General features: G+C 37.7%; 1 long non-coding RNA gene across 1 annotated transcript in view; it reads left to right on the forward strand.

The window, feature by feature from the left end:
* Positions 1 to 14,599, forward strand: part of LOC114012362 (uncharacterized) — a 32,925-nt gene extending 18,326 nt beyond the window's left edge. Inside the window, exons 3-4 of the long non-coding RNA XR_003554752.2 lie at positions 9,610 to 11,796; positions 12,442 to 14,599. This is a non-coding gene — a long non-coding RNA (uncharacterized LOC114012362). The remainder of the gene's footprint in view (positions 1 to 9,609; positions 11,797 to 12,441) is intronic.
* Positions 14,600 to 22,998: the final 8,399 nt, after the last annotated feature.

Genomic DNA, 22,998 nt, shown 5'->3' on the forward strand with positions numbered 1-22,998 from the left:
TTGGTTTAGTTTACTTGGACTCACATACAAATCTGAATTTCATTGCATGACTTTTTAGTGAACAGGCTGAAAGAACTGGAAGCTGACAACATATGTGTTGATTAGATACTTTGCATGTTTAATTGTAACTTTAAGGGAAAACTCTTCATTATGTTTTTGCAGGGCATTCCAAGAATCATTTATTGGCTAAAGCTTAGTGAATATTTTTACCAGCAACCTGAGCGTGAACACTCTCAGTTCACTGTCTCTGTATAACCAGACTCAGTGTATTTTATTTAAAATATACTTTATCAGATATAGTCCCTTAGTATTGTTTGACTATTAAACTGTGATAACTAGTGTGTGACATAATTTTCATTAAGTAATAAAGAGAACATGTCACTTGGGAGTCAGGGCAAGTGTGAGGGGATGAGAAGACTGAATTCCTCCACCTGCAAGCGCAAAGTGCAAGATCAGACAGGGCTCAGTCCCAGCCACAGGGGCTTCCCTTATAGCCCCTGTGTTGGTCTTCAACCTCCTTATGACCTCCTCTCTCCCGCTCCTCCCCTAGCACCGGCACCATTTTGTGGACAGAAAAATAAATCAAGCACTTTGAATTTTAAGGGAATAGGCTCTGGATGTTTGGAACTCAGCTGCCACAGACCACATTGATTGGAACTAGCTGTCTTCTTGGGTGGCTCGTGTTAGTAATCAGTTAAATTTAATGGCTGAAGGAAGCAGATCGCTGTCAGACTCTTTGGCTATGTATGTGCTGCTAAATATAACATGCAAGAAGCTGTTCTCTGATCCTGCAAGCAAATGATACATCACAGCTCGTATAGTTACAGCTAAGCACTCTTCCTCAAGCACAGCCAGTTTGTGCGTGTGGCAGGGAAAACACCAGCAATTGAGCAGTATGGACAATTGCAGATCAGTGCTTGAGCTCATGTTCAGATCTATCTAACGCTCTTAGCTGTGGATGTTGAATAAGCAAAACACATTAATGTAATTAAAGGCATCTAAAAACCACCTTTAGTAGATCAGTTAAAAGCATCATTGACACTCTGGAAACGTGCAGGACTGGTAGACACTTCAATGTCGTAACTGTAAATTATGAGTGCTAGCTAGTCAGAACACGGTCTTATTTCTGACAACAGATGGCCTGGTTATTAATAAGCCATAGTCTTAACCTGAGTTAAGAATTAAATTGGAAATCAGAAATGTTCAGGGGGTACAACATTCTGTGTAAAATACAGAGATTTTTCTAAAAAGATGAGATAAAAAAAAAGCTGTTCATCTCTACTCTAGGGCAGCAGATGCAGTCTTCCCTATAAGTTTTTGAGGCTAATGAAGTCTGTGATAACAAGCTAAATCAGGATCAGAATACAGGCCAAAGCTCATAGATATGTTAAGGAAACCCAGAGTTAACGCTTAAGCAAGGAGTTAGAACGTGCTGAGAAAGAAGATTGTCCAGTCTTGACTGAAAGCTTGTTCTTTGACACAAGACAAACACTGAGAGCCAAAACTACTGCAGAAAAAAGCAGGTTGAAAGTCATGAATAATTCGAAATCAAAGTTCCTTATGAAAAGCTAGAGTGTGGTGTCCTGTCCAAAACATCATCCAAATGTAACCATCAAAACCATGTGCATCAAGTGGGAAGATATCTGAAGCACACTGGGAGCATGTGCCTCATGGTCAAAGAGGATGACAGCACTGTTGGCTCCCAGGAATTCCTCATGGAAGAGTAGTTGCAAGTGATGAAGAAAGCAGTTGCCATGAAATCAAGTGGTATGTATTAGTTTTACACTGGGCATACGTACATGCCTGTTATATCAGAACCAGCAGGATTAGTACTAAAGGAAGAGATACATGGACCAGTAGTTTCAGGTAACTTAATTCTTCCAAGTGGATTATCTAAATTTTATATTAACCATACCTTCCCCCATTCCTTCCTCTCCCATGCACATATCACATACAGAACTGTCCATAAAATGCATAATAAAGAAGGCTTAATACAAACAGGTCAAAATCTGCCTGTTGCTATGTAAAAGTACCCCTCTTTTGAGTGAAAACTGCATAAACAGGACTTTTTAAGCTTTGAGAAGAAAATGTACTAAATGTACTCTCACAGGGCAATTCATGTGCTTGCTATTATCTGTATTTTTGTTTTATCTAGTTTTTCCCAATCCTCCATTACCCCTGATAACTGAGGGATGACTGTGTACACTTAAAACTCACTGCTTAATGGGAAGAGTTCTTTTCACAGAAGGTCTAAAGACCTAAATGCATGCCTTTGTGCAATTGGGAAAGCTGTAATTATGATACCATTGGGGAAAAGAGACCAATACAGGATTAAATGTGTGTCATGATGTTGTCAAGTCAGAGCTCTCATGAAAAGGTAGTGAATCAAAATAAGAAAGAATTTGAGGAACTATCAAGGGAATGGAGAACCTCTCAATGGAGAGTAGATGGGAATTGGAGAAGTTTATATAAAAGGAATATATTTACGTAATTTTGGATATTGATTCCGAAGCTGTATCTTTTCTTTAGAGGTATTGGACCTTGAGCAGAAAGGGGATCCATGGAAGATCAATGGCTTGCATTACACAGGCAACTTACCTAATGGTAGTGATCCCCTCTGGTCTTCAACTCTGTATCATGGCGGAATTATAGGAATCCACAGCAAACCACATTTTCCCTCTCAGCATTCCCAGAGAGCATAAGTATTGTGAACCTTTTTGGAAGTTAATTCAACTCTGTTGGCTGACTTAGAAAGAGAATTTAGGACCATGGTTCACCTCAGATTTGGGCTTAGATCATCACTAGTACATTTGTATACTTCTCTAAAATGCTCCTGTGTTGGCCAGAATATGGAAGAGAATGGAGAGTTAATTACAACTTTCCTGAGGTACAAATGAGTTGGAAATTCACTGAGCAGTTTCTAATCCTCATTGTCCCGGTTTTCCATTGCTGTAAAGGTTTGGAAGAGTGCTGTCACCTTTTGATTGTGAAATGAAAGCTGATGTTCCTATGCGATATACAATGAGATACATGTTATAAAAACAAAACATACAGAGAAGTTGTGGTTGTCACTTCTGAGTATTAACATTATCATATGATGGCTTCCACTTGGATAAAATACGTGTCTATATCTCATGCTTGTTTATTTGCAGATATAGTGAGAACTGGTTGAACACCCTGTAGCATATCAATGAAAACTCTTAGTTTCTGCAAGCTAGAACTAGCAAGACACACCTTGAGTGGCATGAGAGACTAGTAGGCGAGCAACATGCTTTTCACACATTAATATGCATGGCATAAGTTTACGGTATGTTGAGGACAGTAAACATGTCTTGAAGGTCAAGGTCCTGCTCAGAAAGAAAGTGTTATGATTTGGAAACACAGTTTTGGGTAAGGCGCTGTAATACAGCCTACTCTTCATTTAATTGTCCTGAACGTGCTGGTTAATCATGTGTGGGATGAACTTCCAAGTAATTTGAAGAGTATCATTAAGGAAAAGTAGACAGAACAAGGCACCCTGTGCCAACATTGCTAGAGCTGGCTCTTTCTTAAACACCTCCTACATACTTGATGCTGGGAGAAACATTACAGCTTGCACATTCCACCCCTACTGGCAAGCTTCATCTCAGATTAACAGTCATTGACAGCAAGCTATATAATTTATGAGGAGTGTGAATTATCTCTCACTTAGCATTTCTGCACAAACCTTTAGCAAACAATACAACTTATTCTGTATTTTCAGAAAAATCTTAACCAGTATTTCAGCTCTTCTTGGGCTCTACCATAATATCATATCTGGATTTGTAAAAATGAAATGAAGGGTTAATGCAAGAAGGAAAGATTTAAATTCCTTATCTAAATCTCATCCATATCATCCACTTCTGACCTCAAATTAAAGTTTTCTTTCTAGAATAAAGAACTTAATAGAAAAAGATAACTTTTATAAAATCTCATATATAATAATCATTTTACTACATTTAAAAGATGACTTAAAACCTAAATTAAGATTCCAAAACTTTTAAAAATTCTATAACATTTTCAGAATAATATCTAAATTATATTTATTTTCCTGTCTTTGATAAAGGTTTATGTAACAGGATTTTGTTATTATATGCTGTCGTTTCTAGGATTTCTGATAAACCAGTTTCTAAACAGGCTGACTTTCAGATCTAAAATATTATCAACTTTATCTTCAACTTCCTAATACATTTTACTTGCTTGGATTTTCCCCACACACACCTCCAAACCCTTAGGCCATTCTTTTAAATTATCAAATTAAATGATTTAAATAAGTTTTCCAAATGTGGGATGATCATTTCTGTCAATTTTGAAAAGTAAGTGAAACAAAACAGAAAGTTTTAAGAAAAGATAAAGCAAGAACTTGTCAGGGATAGTGTAGGCAGCTATATCTTAGTCTCAGAACAAAGTTGTGTATCAGATAGCATGGTGAGGGCCATGCAATTCTACCTTTTTTTTTTTTTTTTTTTTTTAATGTATAAGCAACCTTGGGTTAATGGTATCAGAAACTTACGTTGAGCTACAAGTTGAAGTATAATATGTTAGGCGTGTAAATTAAAATTAAGCTGTTCATTCTCAGAGGATCATAGAAATAAATTAAATATTTTGCTGAAGTGCTTTTTTATTATTTTGGTTGGGTTTTTTTTTAAGAGGACATTTGAAACTTGAAAAATCTACAAAATTTCATCCTAGGTATTCAAAACACAGAAAGCATTATCCTAAAAATGTATTATTACTTTGATAGAAAAATATAGTTAATTCTAAAATACATTGTACAACCAATTACAATGTCACATGAAACTTGGCATATCTCAAGTGCTTACTACGTGTAATCCTTCTGGGAATTTTTGGTGCTTTATAGGCGTCAATTTATTATCTTTATTATACAGCACTAGAACGTAAAAATTATGGAGGAAGTTGTGATTCAGTTTTTAGTAGAGCCCTTGTGTCCCTGAAGCAGAAGACATTTCCCCCATCCTATTAGGCAGCAAGGAGCATCTCAAAAAACATATCTCAGAAGGAGGTTTTATTTGTCTCTTCCTAAAACTTATAGTGTAAAGGGGGGTTGCTGAGTGCAAAATGCATGCATGTTTAAAGGCAAAATGGGTTACAGGTGAAGCACGAAGTTTCTATCAAGGGAGCCCTACATACCCAGCGATACAGTATGAAGCAACCTGGACATGAAGAGCAGATGATCAGGGGGTTATAACTAAAGGTTATATGTATGGACTCTGATGTGCCATTTCCATTTCAACCTAGAATTACATCATCCTCCTTATTCTGTTTCATAATATCTTAATTTCAAAATGTGATTTGAAGGGTGGCATCACCTTATAAGAATACTTCTACCCTGGAGAAACAGTGGAGGGTAGGGATGCTATTTTCAGGAAAGGGACATTGCAGTCATCTTTTTCTTCTCCAGATGGCTCTTGGATGCTGGTTACATTTGGATTGGATAGTCGCCTGGGTGCTTTCACCCAGGCAGTTAAAATGAAAACTAGCTGGTTAACATAAAAGCAGGTTACCAAACACCAGGAAAGTGAGAGTTACATAAAGAAAAGAGCTGAAACACCTACCAGGCCACACAGGGAGCTTACCAGAGGACTCTCTCCCAGCTCCTGCATTGCTAAACCTTTCCAGACTGCATGTCCACCCTTAATGACTGTATGAAGCAAAACCATCAGTAACCTACACCTGTAGCAGGGATTGTCTTCCATGGTATTGCAAAGATGTGATCAACAATTTTGCCTGATGTGCCTTCTGTTCATGAATGGAAACCTAATAAAATGACATAAGCAACCCATTTTACAACAGGAAAGCTGTAGGCAAATTACAGGGCACAGACACAGCTAGAACTTGTATATTTTGTTTTAATTTTAACTTCTTCCATATTTTGCATATTTTCCCTATTTTTCCTTTACAGCTCTGTGTTCTAAATGGCTATGGAAGTAAATGTAAAGTAACTATCTAGTTTATATGAACTAAAAACTGAATGAGGCCTGTAAATTATAAATTTTATAATTTTTAGAAATATTTTAAATACTTAGAAAAATATTGACTGGGAATGGAATAGAAGATCCCATAAAAACAATACACGCTTTACCCTACATCATGTTGGAGTCAAGAAGGGTTTGTAAATGCAAAAGAAATCAGGAAATTACTTTCATATAATGAGGAATGGAGGTGGATGGTCAGGTTATCTAACTCTGTAGTTAATCACAAGGCATATTTTCCCCTGTACACAGTGAATATTTTTCATCTCTATACAGCTTCAGTATACAAATATTACTTTGAAATATCCTGTTTCTTTTATTCCTCCTATTAGATATCTATCTATATTTATTTAAAACTTATAGATTGGCATTTTCTCTTGTAAAATGAGCACAAGAATTGTTGGTTTTGCTTCACAAATGCATACATATTTAACAAGTTAGCCAATCCAAATTACACTCAGGTGGAATAGTATGTATACTACACAGGGTATTCCTATACATACCTTGCCATCTGAAAAATAGGAAGTAACAATCATTGTAGCAGTGATTAATATCTCAAGCCAAATGAGTAAGTGAACAGACATTAGCTAGTTGTCAGGACTGTCTCCCAGATATGGAAGGAGAGTAGATCAGACATCCCATTGAATTCTCTTCAGCAGTTGCTCATTTATGTAATCTGAGCAAGAAGATGTTTATTAAAGGCTCCCCTGTCTTTGCAATCATCAATAACAGAAGTCGGGGGGTGGGGGGTGGTCCCTTAAGTACAATGCCAGTTTTTGACATCTCTGATGTAACTCCAATGAAACTCAAGCAAAGCAAACCTAGTATTATCCATAGGTTCCTCAGGGATATTGAGACAGCAGCAAAACCTGCTTAACCTGTTTGCTTTCCCATACTCCTAGGCTTTACGTAGCTGCCTTATGCCAACCTCCTGTTTAATTGTTTGATTTAATTGTTTCTCATAGAATAATTGTTTTTTCTAACCACATCAACAGCTGTTATACAGTTTTGTTGTTTTTCTTGCTTTCATTTATAGTCACTACATTTTGTTTGTTTGCTTTTGACATTGAGGAGTTTTTACCTCATCCAGTACTTAATTTAGGGCCCTAATGTTTCTCCATTCCCTGTGTCATAGAAAGAGATTAGCAAAGCCAGAAAATTTCATGAGATGAAATTAGCTGAAATTCTTCTCATTGTGTTGAAAGAAGACAGGGCCAACAACCTGTAAGTTCTGCTTGTCCTTGGGGATCCTAAAAAAAGAAAAGAGACAGAGACAATGGGATGGGCCAAATTGCTCCTTTGAAAGGGTGGCTGCTGCAACAGCAATACAGCTGCTGGAAAGCATTGTAGGCAAATACTCAGCCCTCCCTCTGTTCTAACAAGCGTGAAATGAATAAGCATGAAGAACTAAACATTTGTCTAACTTCTGTGATTCACTCTCTCATGAACATCTGCAGCCATACCAGTGATTAAATTTAAAAAGCAAACAATGAAAAGCGATGCTCTGCTTGCAAAACTCAGCTGCTTTTTACAGGCCACTCTAAAAAATTCCTTCAGCTGAGTGATGTTTTCTGTCATGCCATATCCCATTACATAGATCCAGTTCCATTGACATTTGTTCAAAACCAAGAACAGCCTAACACGTTCCTATCATGCATCCCAATAGGTACTGCACAGTATTGTTATTTTGAAGGAAATCTCTTAACTTGTTAGAACTTGATTGTGCAAAGGCACATGGTATTGCATGTATTTGCCTGTTAAATGCTAAGTGAAGGTCTTAATTGCTGCGTTTTCAGCTTTTCTCTCACTTCCCAGGGCACGTTACCTGTGCTTTAGGTGCTCAGCAGCAAGTTGTTGTTCTGATCACATTTTATCCTATCAGGACTTTCTGTTTCCTCCCTCAGTTTGCAAACAGTTCAATTACTGACGTAAACATTTGCCGGGTTTTATCAATACTCAGTGGAAACCCCGTTATTTTCACTCTGCCTGGCTCACACAGCATGGATGGAAAGCCTGCATCGTAAATATCTGGTGTACGGGGAGGTGTACACAGAGGAGCTGGGCAGTGTCCAAGCCTGTGGTGCATTCCGGTCTGCTGGAATCCACAGCTCAGTGTTCAACTCTCACTGCAAAGCTTCTGCCAATGTCAGCACAACCCCCCTCATATTTTAGCTCATCTCCACCTTTATCAGCAGTTTAAGCTAGAAAGCCAGGCTGCGAATGTGACCAAGTGAGGTAGGCATAAGTGCTTTCTACCACTCCAGTGTAGTGCTAGCCTTATTAGATGTCTGGGTATGGCCAGTATGATTTCTGGGTTTTCCAGACGTCTTGGTTGCAGTGCCAACAAGCTTCTTAAAAGCCTGCATATGCTCAGTTTTGGGTGGTTTCAGTGTGGCTCATGTGGGACTGACACCACTTTGCTGCTGGGCTGGCAGCGTTAGGCTGGCTCTCCGGCTGCCACCAGCCCACAGCCAGGAGACGATAGTGAGTGGATACATCCTGGTCATAGCTCTGACAGTGCCAGCCTTTGAACACTGACACAGGGTGAACAGAGGTTTGGGACTGATGAGTGCTGTCTAATTGCAATGGGGGAATAATCCCTGAAGATGGACAGAGAGAGGATGGCTCTGGGACACCAGAATTATCATGGCTTATAACCAGAAACAAGTGCCCAGTCCAGAGTTCTCCACACTATCCTTTAGCAAAGTCAAACAGGCACCTGGGTAACTCTCACACTGCTCAAGGACCTGAAGGTGCAACCAATCCTTGGTTGCAGAAAGGCACTTCACTACATCCAGGACATGGTGCCTTTCTTCCTCTTGAAGTTGATTGACCATGCTGATCCTTTCTCACAGAGTTGACCCTTGTAGGGTGCTGGGTGACTGAACTGCTCATCCAGCTCATCCATACTCAATTGTATCATGGGCTGGATCAAAATAAGTGTGGCCAGCAGGCTGAGGGAGGTAATTCTGCCCCTCTGCTCCACTCTGGTGAGACCCCACCTGGAGTACTGCATCCAGCTCTGGGGCCCTCAGCGCAGCAAAGACATGGACCTGTTGAGGCAGGTCCAGACGACGGCCATAGAAATGATCAGAGGGCTGGAACACCTCTCCTATGAAGAAAGGCTCAGGGAGTTGGGATTGTTCAACCTGGAGAAGAGAAGGCTCCGGGGAGACCTTATTGCAGCCTGTCAGTACTTCAAGGGGGCTTTTAAGAAACATGGGGACAAACACTTTAGTGAGGCCTGTTGTGATAGGACAAAGGGTAATGATTTTAAACTAAAAGATAGTAGATTTAGACTAGATAATAGGAAGATTTTTTTTACAATGAGGGTGGTGAAACACTGGCACAAGCTGCCCAGAGTGGTGGTAGATGCCCCATCCCTGGAAACATTCAAGGTCAGGTTGGACGGGGCTCTGAGCAACCTCATCTAGTTGAAGATGTCCCTGCTTGTTGCAAGGATTTGGACTAGATGACCTTTAAAGGTCCCTTCCAACCCAAACTATTCTATGATTTCATGATTCTAAACCTGGCCTCATGTCTCTTCTCTGCATGATGGACTCCATATGCACACCTTTCGCCTTCTACCTCCATGCAGCAGGACCTGGGAAGAGCTTCGGCAGAAATAAAAGTATGCTAAAGCTGTGGCGTGAAGGAAGATGAGGACCAAGAGTGCTTCTGGAGGATGGCCTGGAGTTCCTGAGGAAGGCACGCTAGCTAGGTAAGATGAGCCTTGTAGGACAAGTGAGAACAAAGTAGGATGCAGTCTTTCTGGGGAGATGACCTGTGCTGGAAGAAACTACGTATAGGGTATGTTCACATCCTTATTCTTTCTTCTGTTAAGATGAAATGAGGAAAGCCCTATGAATAAAATGGTATTTTCTCACTATTTTTTCCCTACCTGGATCAGTATGATCATACAATCATTTTGAACACATGTGGAAATGAAATGGCAAGACTAATTTGAATCCAGAACTGTTTAACTACTTCTGAGACATTTGAAAAAAGCAGCTCAGAAAACAAAACAGCAACTAGATATAAATTGCCATTTTGCCTCTATGGCTTCAACTGCTATGCTGTATCATGTCATTCATTTCCAAACATAATTTCTCTTTGGAAAGGCGTTTTCCACTAGGTTCCAATAACTATGACCTCACAATTCAAACTTTCTTTTCATTATGGAAATACAAATATTTATTTTGTGTGTTTGTTGAAAACCTGCTTGTTATTAGCCCAACAAACTATTTTTCTGGAGTTCTGCAATATGACTGTAATGGGGCCAGTTTATGAAATTTGGATGTTTTCATCCTGCTGTAGTATCTAGCTCAGTACTTCTCCTATACTTGCCAGCCATCTCAAATACAAGTAATTAGGTTCTATGGGTCTAATTTTAATTGGCTGTTGTGCCCTATGTTGTGTTTTCTTATAGAGTTGCAACGAATTGCTGTGCTCTTAAATGAGGCAAGAAAGAAGAAATAGATTTTATTAAACTGAGATACTTGTGAGTTATAGTAAAGGCAGCCACAAATTAGCATGGTGTGGGATCCTCCCTGAATAGATCTCACCTACCAGAACAATGCATTGTGAAATTCCCTGTTTCATGTTATTTAGAGTTTTCAGATCTGAAGGCAGGGGGGAAAGATTGTCATGACAATAGTGGTAATAGCTTTTACTGCAAATATTTTGGAATATAATATTTATTATAATGTTTATGGAGCAATCAGATTCAGGATTGTGTCACCAGGTCTGAAGATGCCTTTAGGAAAGATGTTACTCGTGGTCTGAAAAAACTGCAATCAGTTTATTAACAGTCATGTGAGTAATCTGTTTGAGAATTCAGGACCCAGCGATGACCCTCATGGAAAACATGATAGCTTCTTTCATTTTGGTGTTGCTGATTCTGATCTAGCTTCACCAATCTGTCAAATATCAGCTGTTTAAATTAGGATCGTTGGGGCTTGTCTTGTTCTGTCCTTCAGCCAGTCATATGCTTTACTTAATTTGCAGTACTACACTGTCACTCTTCCCAACCCCTTATCCAGTGCTTCATATATTTTGGTTGGTTTGATCTGTTTTTCTGCAAACAGAAAGATACTGCATGCTGTGTCACCAGACCTCAACTTTTGCTAGTACTTTGCACAGTGTACTCAAAGAAATACATAGAGGACATAACTTCTAGCTTCAGGCTTTTGCTTAGGCCAGGATCCATTCTGCAACTGGATGCTTCAGAAAAGGAAAAGACACAGAGATCTGGATTTGCTTACCCATAATCCTGTAGCTATGAAAATAAATATAAAATATTATTGTTAATCAGGAAGAGCATTGCAACTTCTGAGATTACAAATTCAATAAATTATTAAAATGCTGATGAATATTTTTTGTTAAAATTCTGTTTGGAATAAATTCCATCAAAGATTAAATATTACAGGCTTTTCATACAAAAAACTTCCAAGAAATCTATTTCCTTCTCTCTACATGATGAAATGCAGATAGTGAATAATGGAATGAATGAGAACTTTGTGTTAATATAAAATAGAATTTTAACAGAAATGTCATTATTTTGGGGTATTTTTTAAAATATGAACTTAGAAAATAAAATATTTCTATTTATTTTCAGAAGAAAAGTATTCTCCACTTCAACCAAAAGTTAGAGAGTTGATGCACAGACTGGATGAATTTCTAAAATTTATCATCTTCTTATGGCAGCAGGACTTCTGTTATCAAAATGTATCATCTTTAACCACAGAATTTGAGTTATGTCTCCAACAGCTGGTTATTGGCAAAGGTAGGAACAGGACCTGCATCCAGTGGCTTCCAGATCAGTGCCCTCTGTGCTGAGCCATGCAGAGAACACTTTAAAATTTATTACATATATTATGTCTGTTAGAAATGCGTATGTTACTGTGTGCTAAACTGGGTAGCTGCTACTCTCACTTCCACAAGTAGTCCTCATGACATGAACTTTATAATGTTGCAAATCAGAGAAGTATATTTTTTATAGCATGTATTCAATACATAGAAACCATATTTCACTGCTAGGGACAGTGGTGGGTCATCTGTTGATGGAAAAATCAGTTTTAACTAAATGGAAGTGACCTTTTGTCACTCTTGAATACAGCTAGACTGCCAGGTTGGTTTGCTTTCTTGTCTGCTCCAGGGCCAAGCCAACTAATCATTTTACACAGCATACATATTGGTTTACTCCCAAGGTCCAGTTTATAGCAATCCAATGAGTTCTTTTTGATGATGAAACCTTTGGTCAAAAAGAAAAAAAGGTTGCTGAAAGCTGAGTCAGTTTTTTTTGTATTATCCCAAAATGCCACATCCTAATTTATGTATGTCATAGATTTACATGTATAACAAAAATACCCAAGTGTGACAGGCTGTGAAACAAACTTTCCATTATGCACTTGTTTGTCTCTTTTTGCAGCATCTTCTGTTGAGGACAGAGCATGCAACTGCTCACAGTCTTTTCTCAGCCCACTGCAGAGAATTTGCTAGGTTATTTGTGAGGAAATTGGCAAGCCTGCTGTGTGTACTCAGGCATCCTGGGAATTTCACTAGTCAAAGTTGAAAAGTGCAAAAACTGTCAATCAGTGTGTATTTACCATTTTCCTTTCTTTGTCCAAGATTGATGCTGTTGGAGGAGGCGAAAGACTGTGATGAGACAAAAAAACCAGCATGCCTAATGCACAATTTATTCAAGAGTTGGTTTTTTCTCCAAATTTTATGGAACCTTGTGCACTCTGTCTCAAAGTTGCCGTAACACCTGATACACAATACAAAATACATTTATGCACAACACACAACATAAAGGGTACATATGACTCATTATCTTTATATTTCCAGAAAATGGTTCTTATCCAGTTTCCCCATCTTTACACAAATTTTCCAAGGTTTGTTTGAGAGCATTTATGTTTGAATATAATATCCACCCGCCCAATGAAAATTTCCATTTAAAAGACTACCACTTCACCCTGTTCTTACAGCACTTCTTATTGAGAGGTTTGATTTACTCTTCAAGTCTGAACTTTTAAGTCTTCTTGATAGAGGTAATAAGTCTTTCATTCTACTATACAGTTAGTCCTATCCCAATTCTTACTCCAGTCATTTATTTCTCTCTTCCTAGTCTGCTGTATTGCTATCTGCCCATTTATTATCCCATCTCCCTCACTGAATTGTGAGGGTTGCCAGTGTAAATATTAAAAGCCTGGGGTTTTAATCCAGCCATAACACAAAATGGTTGCTTATCCTGACATTCCTGTCCTTCCATTTTTTTCAGCTATGCTTACTCAGCTCTACTCTCTCAGAAAATAATATTCAGTAAGGACAGTACCTGCTGACAATAGCTCTTATGAGAATGGATAATACTGTTTCTTCCTCATTTTCTTGAATAATCCTAAAGGGGAAAAAATTGCACTTCAACCATCTATTCCTATCCGTCTTGTTTATTTATCACATTTATCACAATTTAAGGTGTGTTTCAGGTTTTAGAATTTCTTCCAGTAACAGAGACTTTCTTTACATGTTAGGTGTTCTTAACATTTAAAAACTTTGCTTTTAATCAGCTTTCAGCTTTGGAGATAAATTTTACTGTACAAAACCCTATGCTACTTTAGTTAAAAGACAACAATTCTGGGGCATCTACTTCTCAAATGTAAAATGACTTTGAAAGGGTAGCTTAGTCCCAGAAGCCACTTTTCAGTTATAGTTGCATACCTTTTCATGTAGAAAATGCACTTAGAATTATCTTTATCAGGGCCAAACACCTTTCCTACTTCATCTAATTCCCTGGAAATATTTCAGTTGAAACAGAAGAAAAAAATAGGAAGATGATTTTAATATGTGCTTTTCATCAGAGTAACACCTTAACCTATAGTAATGCAGTGTCTGCTATGGACTGTTGATATGATACAGTTTTACTCAGTTGAAAAGGGACCAAACAGAGGAATTAACAAAATGAACAAAGGATTTAAGAAGTTTAGCCCCTTTGCTTCATGATTTTTCCGAGGCTCTTAACTCTGAAATCTATTATCTCTGTACACCTGAAAAGGACAGGACTGGATATATTTTTCCTTAAATTCTGTAAAATTTTACCTTTGAAATTACTACTACAACTGTTGCATTAAGTTGACTGACTGATGAACTGTGGCTTCAGGTTATACTTTGAGTTCTCATAGTGCTTAAAGCAACAGGTTTCCAATGCTAATGGAATCTTTTAGACACTATATTATAGTTATGACCAATTTTTTTAGATTATTGTATATTTATAGTACTCAATCAATGGTTTTATCACACATTTCAGGCTTAGTTATTCATCAGCTACTGTGTGTGGTTTGAAATGATGTCTTCTTTCACATTCTTCATTACTTTACAAACCCTAGCCTAACTGAAGAATCTGAGGCAGCTGAGCTTGTTTGGAGTAGCAGAGTGAAGGCTAAGGAAGTTCTCACAGCAGGCAGCAACTCAAAGGGTAGCTACAAAGATGACAGAGCCAAAGTCTTCTTGGTAGTGGCAATCAATATGACAAGAAGGCCAAAAGATACACTGAACCTTGAAAAGTTCAGATTGGAAAGGGAGAGAGAGACAGAGAGAGAGGGGGGGGGGGGTGGAGTGGGTGTGTGTGGGGGGGTGTGGGTGTCTCTCACTCACTCACTCTCTCACCAGGAAAAAAATGCAACACTGAAACCCCTTATGCCATCCCTGGGGTTTTCAAAACAGACAAAACCATAGCTGAATGAATGTGGTGTTACTGAAAGTCCCACTCTTAGCAAGAAGTTGGACTAGATGTCATCTAGAAGTCACTTGCAAGCATCATTTCCATGATCTACAAGCTCTGTGCGATTTTTGATCCACCACGAAGCCAAAAGAATCTCTGCATCACCATCAACATGGGCAGATGCTGAGAAAAATCACAGCCATCTCCTTCTGCACTGAAGGTGTTACAAATTAAATGTGAAACCCTGCAGAGGTGAAATGTGGCATTTGTTCCTTTTATACTAACTTTTGTAGATAGAATGCTTTCCTTGTCCCTGCAAACCACACAGTTTTTTGAAGTTGTGCTGTTTTAAAAATAACTGTCTCCCCCAAAATTCCACACATCTAGCACAAAATCAAAACCTGGTGAATTTATTCACACTGCCTAACAATGGAGGCCTTCAGCAGATCTCATAAGTACTTTTAAACTACATTTTGGCTGCCTGTTTGAGGGGATGGAGCTTCAGAAACAATCATTAACTAACTTAGGTTTGTGTGTTTAAGTCTGTGTAAGTATATAGACTAGGAGGAAGTCTATTGCAAAAATTATTGTGCCCTTTTTTGCTTTCCTTTTTTTTTTTTAATAAATCCTTGTGCTAGACAGTAAAGAGTGCCTTAAACTAAGTAAAAACACAGAATGATGGCACTAAAGAGCCATATTCTTCAAAACACAACCAAGTATCTGTAGATATTCTCAGCTTAGCTGAAAACTGTTGCCTTAGAAATGACTAAATTCAAGTGGATTATCTGCAGCTCATTCTAGAGCTGACAGCTGTGTGGACCTCTTCTTTGATGGTGCTGTTGTCCTTTTTATAGCTGCATTTTCTCAAGGCTGAAGTATGTCAAGTGTCAAGACCTGGTGGGTTTTTTTTGTTCTTTTCTTATGCTATAAATCTGTAAATCCAACTCAATCTAAAGCCTGAGAAAAGGGAACTGGACTTTAAAAGCTTTAATTTCAAATAATATAAGCTTCTCTGAGTACCAGTTTGTGAGTACAAGTCTGATGTGTACTGAAATCTGGTATCTATTCTAACAAAATAAATTAGGTATTGTACAGTGTAGGATTTATTTTAAAGCATATATTTTGAAAAAATGTATAATCCATGATAAAAATAAGACTATTTACAGCAATGTATCTCGAGAGCTCAAAACATAACTGGAGGATATAAACCTCAGAAAAAATAAACACTGGCAAAGTATTAAAAAATAACTTTTAAAGAATCAGATCAGAGAGATTACAAATACTGTGAGAAAAAAAGAAGAAAACCTGAATACTCAAAAGGAAACAATATCCAGCACCTTTTAAAAAAACTTGATGTAAAATGATGGTCAACTATTTCAAAAGAAGTACAATGAAGACAGAATGTAAGAATGAACCACTCTTGTACCAAGCAATGAAATATTCCATTCTATATTAAAGCTAGTTTTGTCTAGACATAAAACCAAGTAGTACAAAGAAAAAAATATTTCTCAAGCATGATAATATTGTTTGGAATTAAATCTCAGAGGTGAAAAACTCCCTTTCTATTTTCCTTTCAGACACTTCTCTAGCTAGGGTCTTGACTGAAATTTCATTTCATTGCTTTTGTTAAACACAGTACAAGGACTATTAAATATTTCTGCAGTAAAAATATTTGACATAGCTCTGGAGAATACACCATTGGACAGCCCTACCAAACCACAATATTTTACTCTGAAGCTGCAGGGTGAAAATATTTATTCTGCAATAATCTCTTAATTCATTATTTTTCATTGACTACCTCTTCCCTTCCCACCTCCTCTGTCTCTCCCTCCTCACACATCCACATTACTGAAGCGGTTTTTGAATCTGTAGATACCTCAGAAGAACAGGGAACAAGTGTCTTTAAGCAACATTCACAGTTTTCTGATTCTGAGTGAATCCAAGTGCTCGTGATGTTATGAGAATAATTCATACTTCCAGTTAGGCTAAATCATCTCTCAGTTGACACTAACAAAATCCCTGCAAAGTTAAGAAAGATACAGCCTCGTTCTTAGGTACAGATTTAAATAATAAGATTTAAAGAGCAGATAAATGTTTGTCTTTAGCAGGCCACCTGCTAAGATCCTCTTACACTGCTCTAGGTCTCTTACTCGATGAAGAGAAATAATAACAAATGTGAAGATGTTGCTATTTGAGAATCATCAGGATCATAAAGAATTTGGGCCATCCTCTTGCATCCCAGTATGGGAGTAAAATTCCAGAAAGAGACTTCACAGCAAATAAATATTATTTAACCACTTGCTGATGAGTTTAATACCCCTGCAGTCACATCAGCACAGAAGTGACTAGGGGGGTTCCTGCTAATGGAAATGGAAACATCATGGTTTCATTGCATGCATTACTTGTTGGCCACTGTTATGCAGCTTCTAAGGAGGCAGAATCTCATCCAAGTGCACAACAGTTGCCTTTGACTTGGATTCACAGTGCCTGGTGCTAGCACTGAGCTGAGCTTTAGAAGTAAGAACACATCTTCGACTTTAAAAACCAGCTGTTAAAGAAGTATGAATCAGAAAGGGTAAGGATATACCAGACAAATGGTAGTTACATGAAAGTTCTATCAGACAAAGCATGATTACATGAATTGCCTAGAAAAGTTGCAGGAAATTAACTGTGAATGATACAATACATATAAAATGAAAAAACTGCTGAAATCTGGAGGTCATGAAAAAGATGTAGCAACTGATAAAATTAAAGATTATTAGAATACTGTTTCAGAAAGCTAATTCATATTCAAAAAGGTGATGGTATCAAGGAATTTTGAATCTAGCCACATGCATCTTAATGGGTGTATTCAAATCCATAACTAAGTAAAAAACTCAAGAGGAAGTGTTTACTGATATGCAACAAATAAAGCTCTATACTAGTTTATACATCACTGGTAATATTATTAACTAAGTGCTGAATCAAATTTCCATTTAAATCAAAACTTAATTTAAAACGAGTCCTTATATTTCACATCATTTTTTCAATTAACATCACCAATACGCAAACCAGAAAGAACTAGGCTTTACTTTTATGTTCTCATGTGAGTCCAAGGGCTGTGGTTGCATTTTGTTTTCTTGTAGAAGCAGCAACTTCATCCTGCAGATATTTCCACACAGTTATTTCAATAGGTCAACCCAAAACAGTTTCAACATGTAATAAAGTCCTGTTAAGGTTCTTTCTCAGCTGTCCAGCTCTCAGTTTATTGTCTGATCCAAATATAAAACTTTGTTATTAGAATAAGTATTTCAGAGCTCTTTGTTGCAAAATACTTTTATTTTTGACAGTAAGACTGTCACAACTATGGTTAGACTGTTGTATTGCTCAGCAAACATCTAAAGTCCTTTTACCATGGCTTTCAAAGGCAAATACATTTTTATGGCAGTATACTGTGACCTGTGCAGTTGTGTAAAGGTGGCTTTGCACTCTCCTTTTATATTTTCTTAAAATTTTCTGACAAAGGCACATAGATGCTGGAATATATTATGGAATAAGCAGAGCCAAACCCTCCCAAACTATTAGATTATCAGAGGACCAGCCAAATACATATTAGACTGGGGTTTATAAGTACCAGGAAACCCCTTTCATCCTAAAATTAGAGCAGAACTTTATATGCACAATAGGTGATTTCATGTAATAAAGCAGCTTATGCTATATCACTGTAAACAGGAGATACAATTTTCTTAAAATATAGAAAGCATAAGAATATTTTTTTCCATAGAAACAATTATATTGCTGTACATGTATTTAATGAACATTTAATTTAAATGGACATTCAAAAAAGGTTAAAATCACTTCATCTGGATATTGAATAATGTCATGGTGAAGGTATTCAGCAAGAGGAAAAAAAGCAGCCTGATTTTCAAGGAATTATCAAGCGTGCAAATGTCATCTGGTAGGGAAACCCCTTCCAGAGGTTCCTTAGTACATCCTGTATTAAATAAAGGTGCAACTATTATGATTGTGTCCTTATGCCAACTTGAGGAACACACCCATTTGTCAAGGTGGCTAGCAATTAAATTATTTTTTTTTTACCTTTAGACCTTAATTTCTAAAAATAAATAAAGAAATAGATAACCCCAATAAAATGTAGAATCTTATGGGAAATCCCTATGCCAAATCCACTCCTTCAGAACACTGCATTATAGACAGTCTTCAAGGCATTTTGAAGGCATCCCTGGCATCGATGCCAGTCTGCAGTCTGCAATGACAAATGCATATGATGAGCACTGATTCAGAAAATACGAGCTCAAAACATCTTTCAGAACACAATAGACCAGATATACATTATTATAATGTCCAGTTAGGTACATTATATTCACATGCATGTGCAAACTCTATGTATTTAGAGACGAAATTTTATTACACATGAAATAAAAGCTGCAGTTATCATCAACAGACTCTGTTTCTGAATGTTCAAAGTTCTCTGAAAGTTCCTGGTTTAGGTCACCCAGACTAACATCCCAAATCACTGGAACCTTTTAAGCTTAAACAACTTCTGTACTGTTTTTCTTACTGAAAAAGAAAAAAAATCAGTTAATTTGAGTTTTGTGAGACTGAATGAATTAATGTTTGTGAAGCACTCCAACACCCTAGAGGAAATGAATAATTCTGCCTTCCAGCAGTGTTTGAATAACGCAAGGCAAATAAGGCCATGGGGTATACAGTGAACAGTGAGAGGTAAATATAATATACAACTGCTCGCTGTTGGAGTACTGTGTATTCTTCATGCTTAATGAAGCAGGGGTCCTATGTAATTACAGTGTTATAGTACATTCAGAAAAAAAAGAGCTGAATTAAGGTTTCCTGGGCAATCTTAATTCTGGCATCTCCTATCTTTTGAGTACTTGACTCTGTAACCTTAATAATGTTCTTTTGTGTGCAAGATTATTTATATTTTAAAGACATCAATCATTACAGTATCTAGGCAACACCACATGAAGTGCAAACAGCAAATCCTTCATTACAGACAAACTTGCTTTCTTTCATCTCTTCCTCAAGAGGAAATAATCCACAGCACAGTGTATCCCACAGCATGCTCCCAGGAGCAACTCTGTCATTAGCTAGGCACCTGCAGAAAGTAATCTGGTTTTGAATGCTCCTTTAGATTTGAGGACAAGCTTATCTCTGGCAACAGCATGCTCCACAGGGAGAAACCCTTCACTGAAAACACTCTGCCTTCACCCTGTCAGAGTTGAAGCTTTTGTGAACTCCAGTGTCACCATCAAATGCAATAGCTGCATTTGGAGGAAACCAATGTAAAGCAGCAAGCTGCAGAAGCTGAACAGGAAGGCTATATAGGCAAACATGCATTTCAGGGTACTACATTGAATCCAGTGTGGCACAAGTAGCCGTTTTACAGCAAATTATGATACAGCCTATTTTCTTCCATCTACAGTAGCAGCCAGGTCACTGAAAAGCAATAAGAGGCTGTAGCTTCTGCAGAGCTTTCAAATTTCATTGGAGTAAATTATAATCCATTTCTGTAGTAGTTAATGCCATGACTTGCTTCAGTTGGGACCTCTAGCAAAAATTTGACTGATATGACCCAGGTGAGGTAGGACTTCTAAAGAAAAGAAATACGCAGCTTCTTAACGATTTGGGAAGAAGCCCTGTAGTCCACAGTACACCCAAAAATGTCTTTAGAAATGTTAATCAGAATACACTGTGAGAAAGATACCTACCCAGGCAGACCTGCTAGGTCTGTCTCTGAGAATGGATGCGGGCAGGAGGGCTTTGTAGTCATGTGCCCACAGCTGGGCTATGTGAAAGGAGACAAAGCTCAAGTCCTTTTTGCTCTCAGTAGACATGTGACTGAACCACATACATACACCAGACACACTGTGGTCAGATAGGAAAACAACACTCTTGCCCAGATGATCCTACAAACTGCTTACAGCCTATAACAGAGGAAGATCACTGAGACAGCTCAGCTTTCTTTTTCCAATGAGAATTACTTTAGGTAAAGAACAACACAGAAGTTCAGCTTACTGCATTCATTTTTATTTGACTTCTTCCAGAAAAGGCACTGTGCCTTGGAGACCTTGTTACTGTTCCAGCTCCACCAGGTTCTGTAGAGTATGAAGTCCCCCATCCTCTCCTTTTGAAATAGAGTTTTGTCCCTAAATGAAATTATTACCTACCTCCAACACTATTCTTCTCTTATCAGTCTCCAGTACAACTCTTTCAGGACGTATAGAACTTGGGTTTTGAGGAAGATATCTTAGACATGCAGGTATCCTTTTATAATTTGGTTTTTGCTCTTCAATTTCTACGAAAAATAGGGGAAATTTCTATTTCTATGAGGAGTTACAGTCAGTCACTCCTTATGTCTAATAACCAAAGCTGTTTGGAAGGATTATTTGCAAAGTAAGAACATTTTTTTTTTTTTAGCCTGCTGTTTACTACTTCATAATAAATGATAAAAAATTACCAAAAACTTTACTTACTGTCCTTTTCACCTTTTCTTTTTTATATTTGGGATACTAGAATTGCAGCATAAGAATCAGTATTATTTCATCTTCATCCTCTCTTACATCCATCTCTTTGAGGGATGACAGCTGCACCACTGCATCTCAGATGAATTGTATGGTGATCTGCCTGTAACTCTTCATCAAAGAGAGACTGCTGTTTCCAGTGAAAAGCAAACAGAAAGGTAGGAGTTTTTTCCCTTGCTAAAGGCTGAAGGAGCAATGGAACAGACTTTTTAATACAGGAAGCATTACTAATATAAGACCAGTTCATTTTACTGTGCTACAGTTCAGCTTTTTGCTCCAAGTGGTAAATGCTTAAAGAGAAATGGAAGAAATATGAGCTATATTTTTTTATTTGCTTAGATTTCTTTAGAAAACAAAACAAAACAAAGCAGTCCCACCATTGCTGAAATACTTAATTCTCCTATTGTCAATTTATAAAATCTTTCTCCTGGTAATGCAAAAGATTCAAATTAGAGCCCAGTAAAACCATCTGGAGTCAAGAGAAATGCTCTTGGAGAATTTAGGGGGAAGCAATAATTCAAGATACTCATTGTCAATATAGATTGAAGTTGAAGCTGAAATGAGGTTCATGATGAAAGTAAGGAGAGGGGGCCATGATAACATAACCTCTCACACCTGTATAATGAGAAGTTCCCCATATCAGGTAGTGCTAGTGGGTGGGCAGAGCAATGCTCTCTCTTTTCTCCCTGTGCCCTCTGTGTCAAACTGTGCTGGGTCTGCACCAGCCAGACACATGAGTTACTCCTGGAACAATTCCACAGAGGCCTTGTCATGCATTTCCAGGAAGACATTAACTCCATACACCCTGATTGAGATTCTGAGATGGTACCACAACATGCAGAGAGAAAAAAGATGCCATGCATTCTTATAAAAAAAATATGTCTGTCCATCTGATCCAACAGGATTTCCCAACAATGACAATAAGGTTGGCTTAATGTCTTCTGAGAAAACGGGCACAAGTAGCCTATACGGGATGACTGGGAAATAATTGTTTACCATTTTTTGTAATACAATGCAATACAATACAATACATTTAAGAGTTACTCATCTAAGTGAAAGACAGCCATCCTTGGCTCTCCTTTTGCTCAGTGGGAGCTTCTACAGAACAATCCATTTGCATCTATCCTAAACACTGACTTATCCTAACGTATAGGATAAGCTGTATAGTCTGGGGAGAGTAGCTTCTTCTATTAACTGTATAAAAGAGCATTTACGGTGATGCCTTAGACTTGCTTGTAGACAAGTCTAAAGGAGGTCTGTTCTTGGTTTCCTTATGACTAGTGCATGAAATCTGAATTTATCAGGGTCCTAATAAGAGTCAATGTGATTTACATTAGGTGCTGTTTCCACCACATTATGACTATTCCATATGTAACTTGAAAATAATGACAGAATATCAACCTTGTTGAACATGCTAACTCTCTCACTGAATAAAAATGTCCTGATCCAAAGTGAAATCCCATTCTGGTGCAAACCTACAAAGGGATACACTGTTTTTCTTGGATTCTATTATCTACTGTTTCTGTCATAACAGTGTTTAAAAATTTCCATTATGATTATACTACTGAGCTAAGTATTGCATAAATTTGAGAAAACAGATTCCCTCATCTGCAAAAGCATAATTCTAAGGGAAAAGAATTATGACTGACTTTTTTCCTCATAGCCTCATCACAAGAACCTTTTTTTTTTTTCCCAAATTCAGTCTGACAGATGTGAAGGATTACATATA

The sequence above is a fragment of the Falco peregrinus genome, chromosome 7 (assembly GCF_023634155.1).
Source record: "Falco peregrinus isolate bFalPer1 chromosome 7, bFalPer1.pri, whole genome shotgun sequence".
NCBI classification, from domain to species: domain Eukaryota; kingdom Metazoa; phylum Chordata; class Aves; order Falconiformes; family Falconidae; genus Falco; species Falco peregrinus.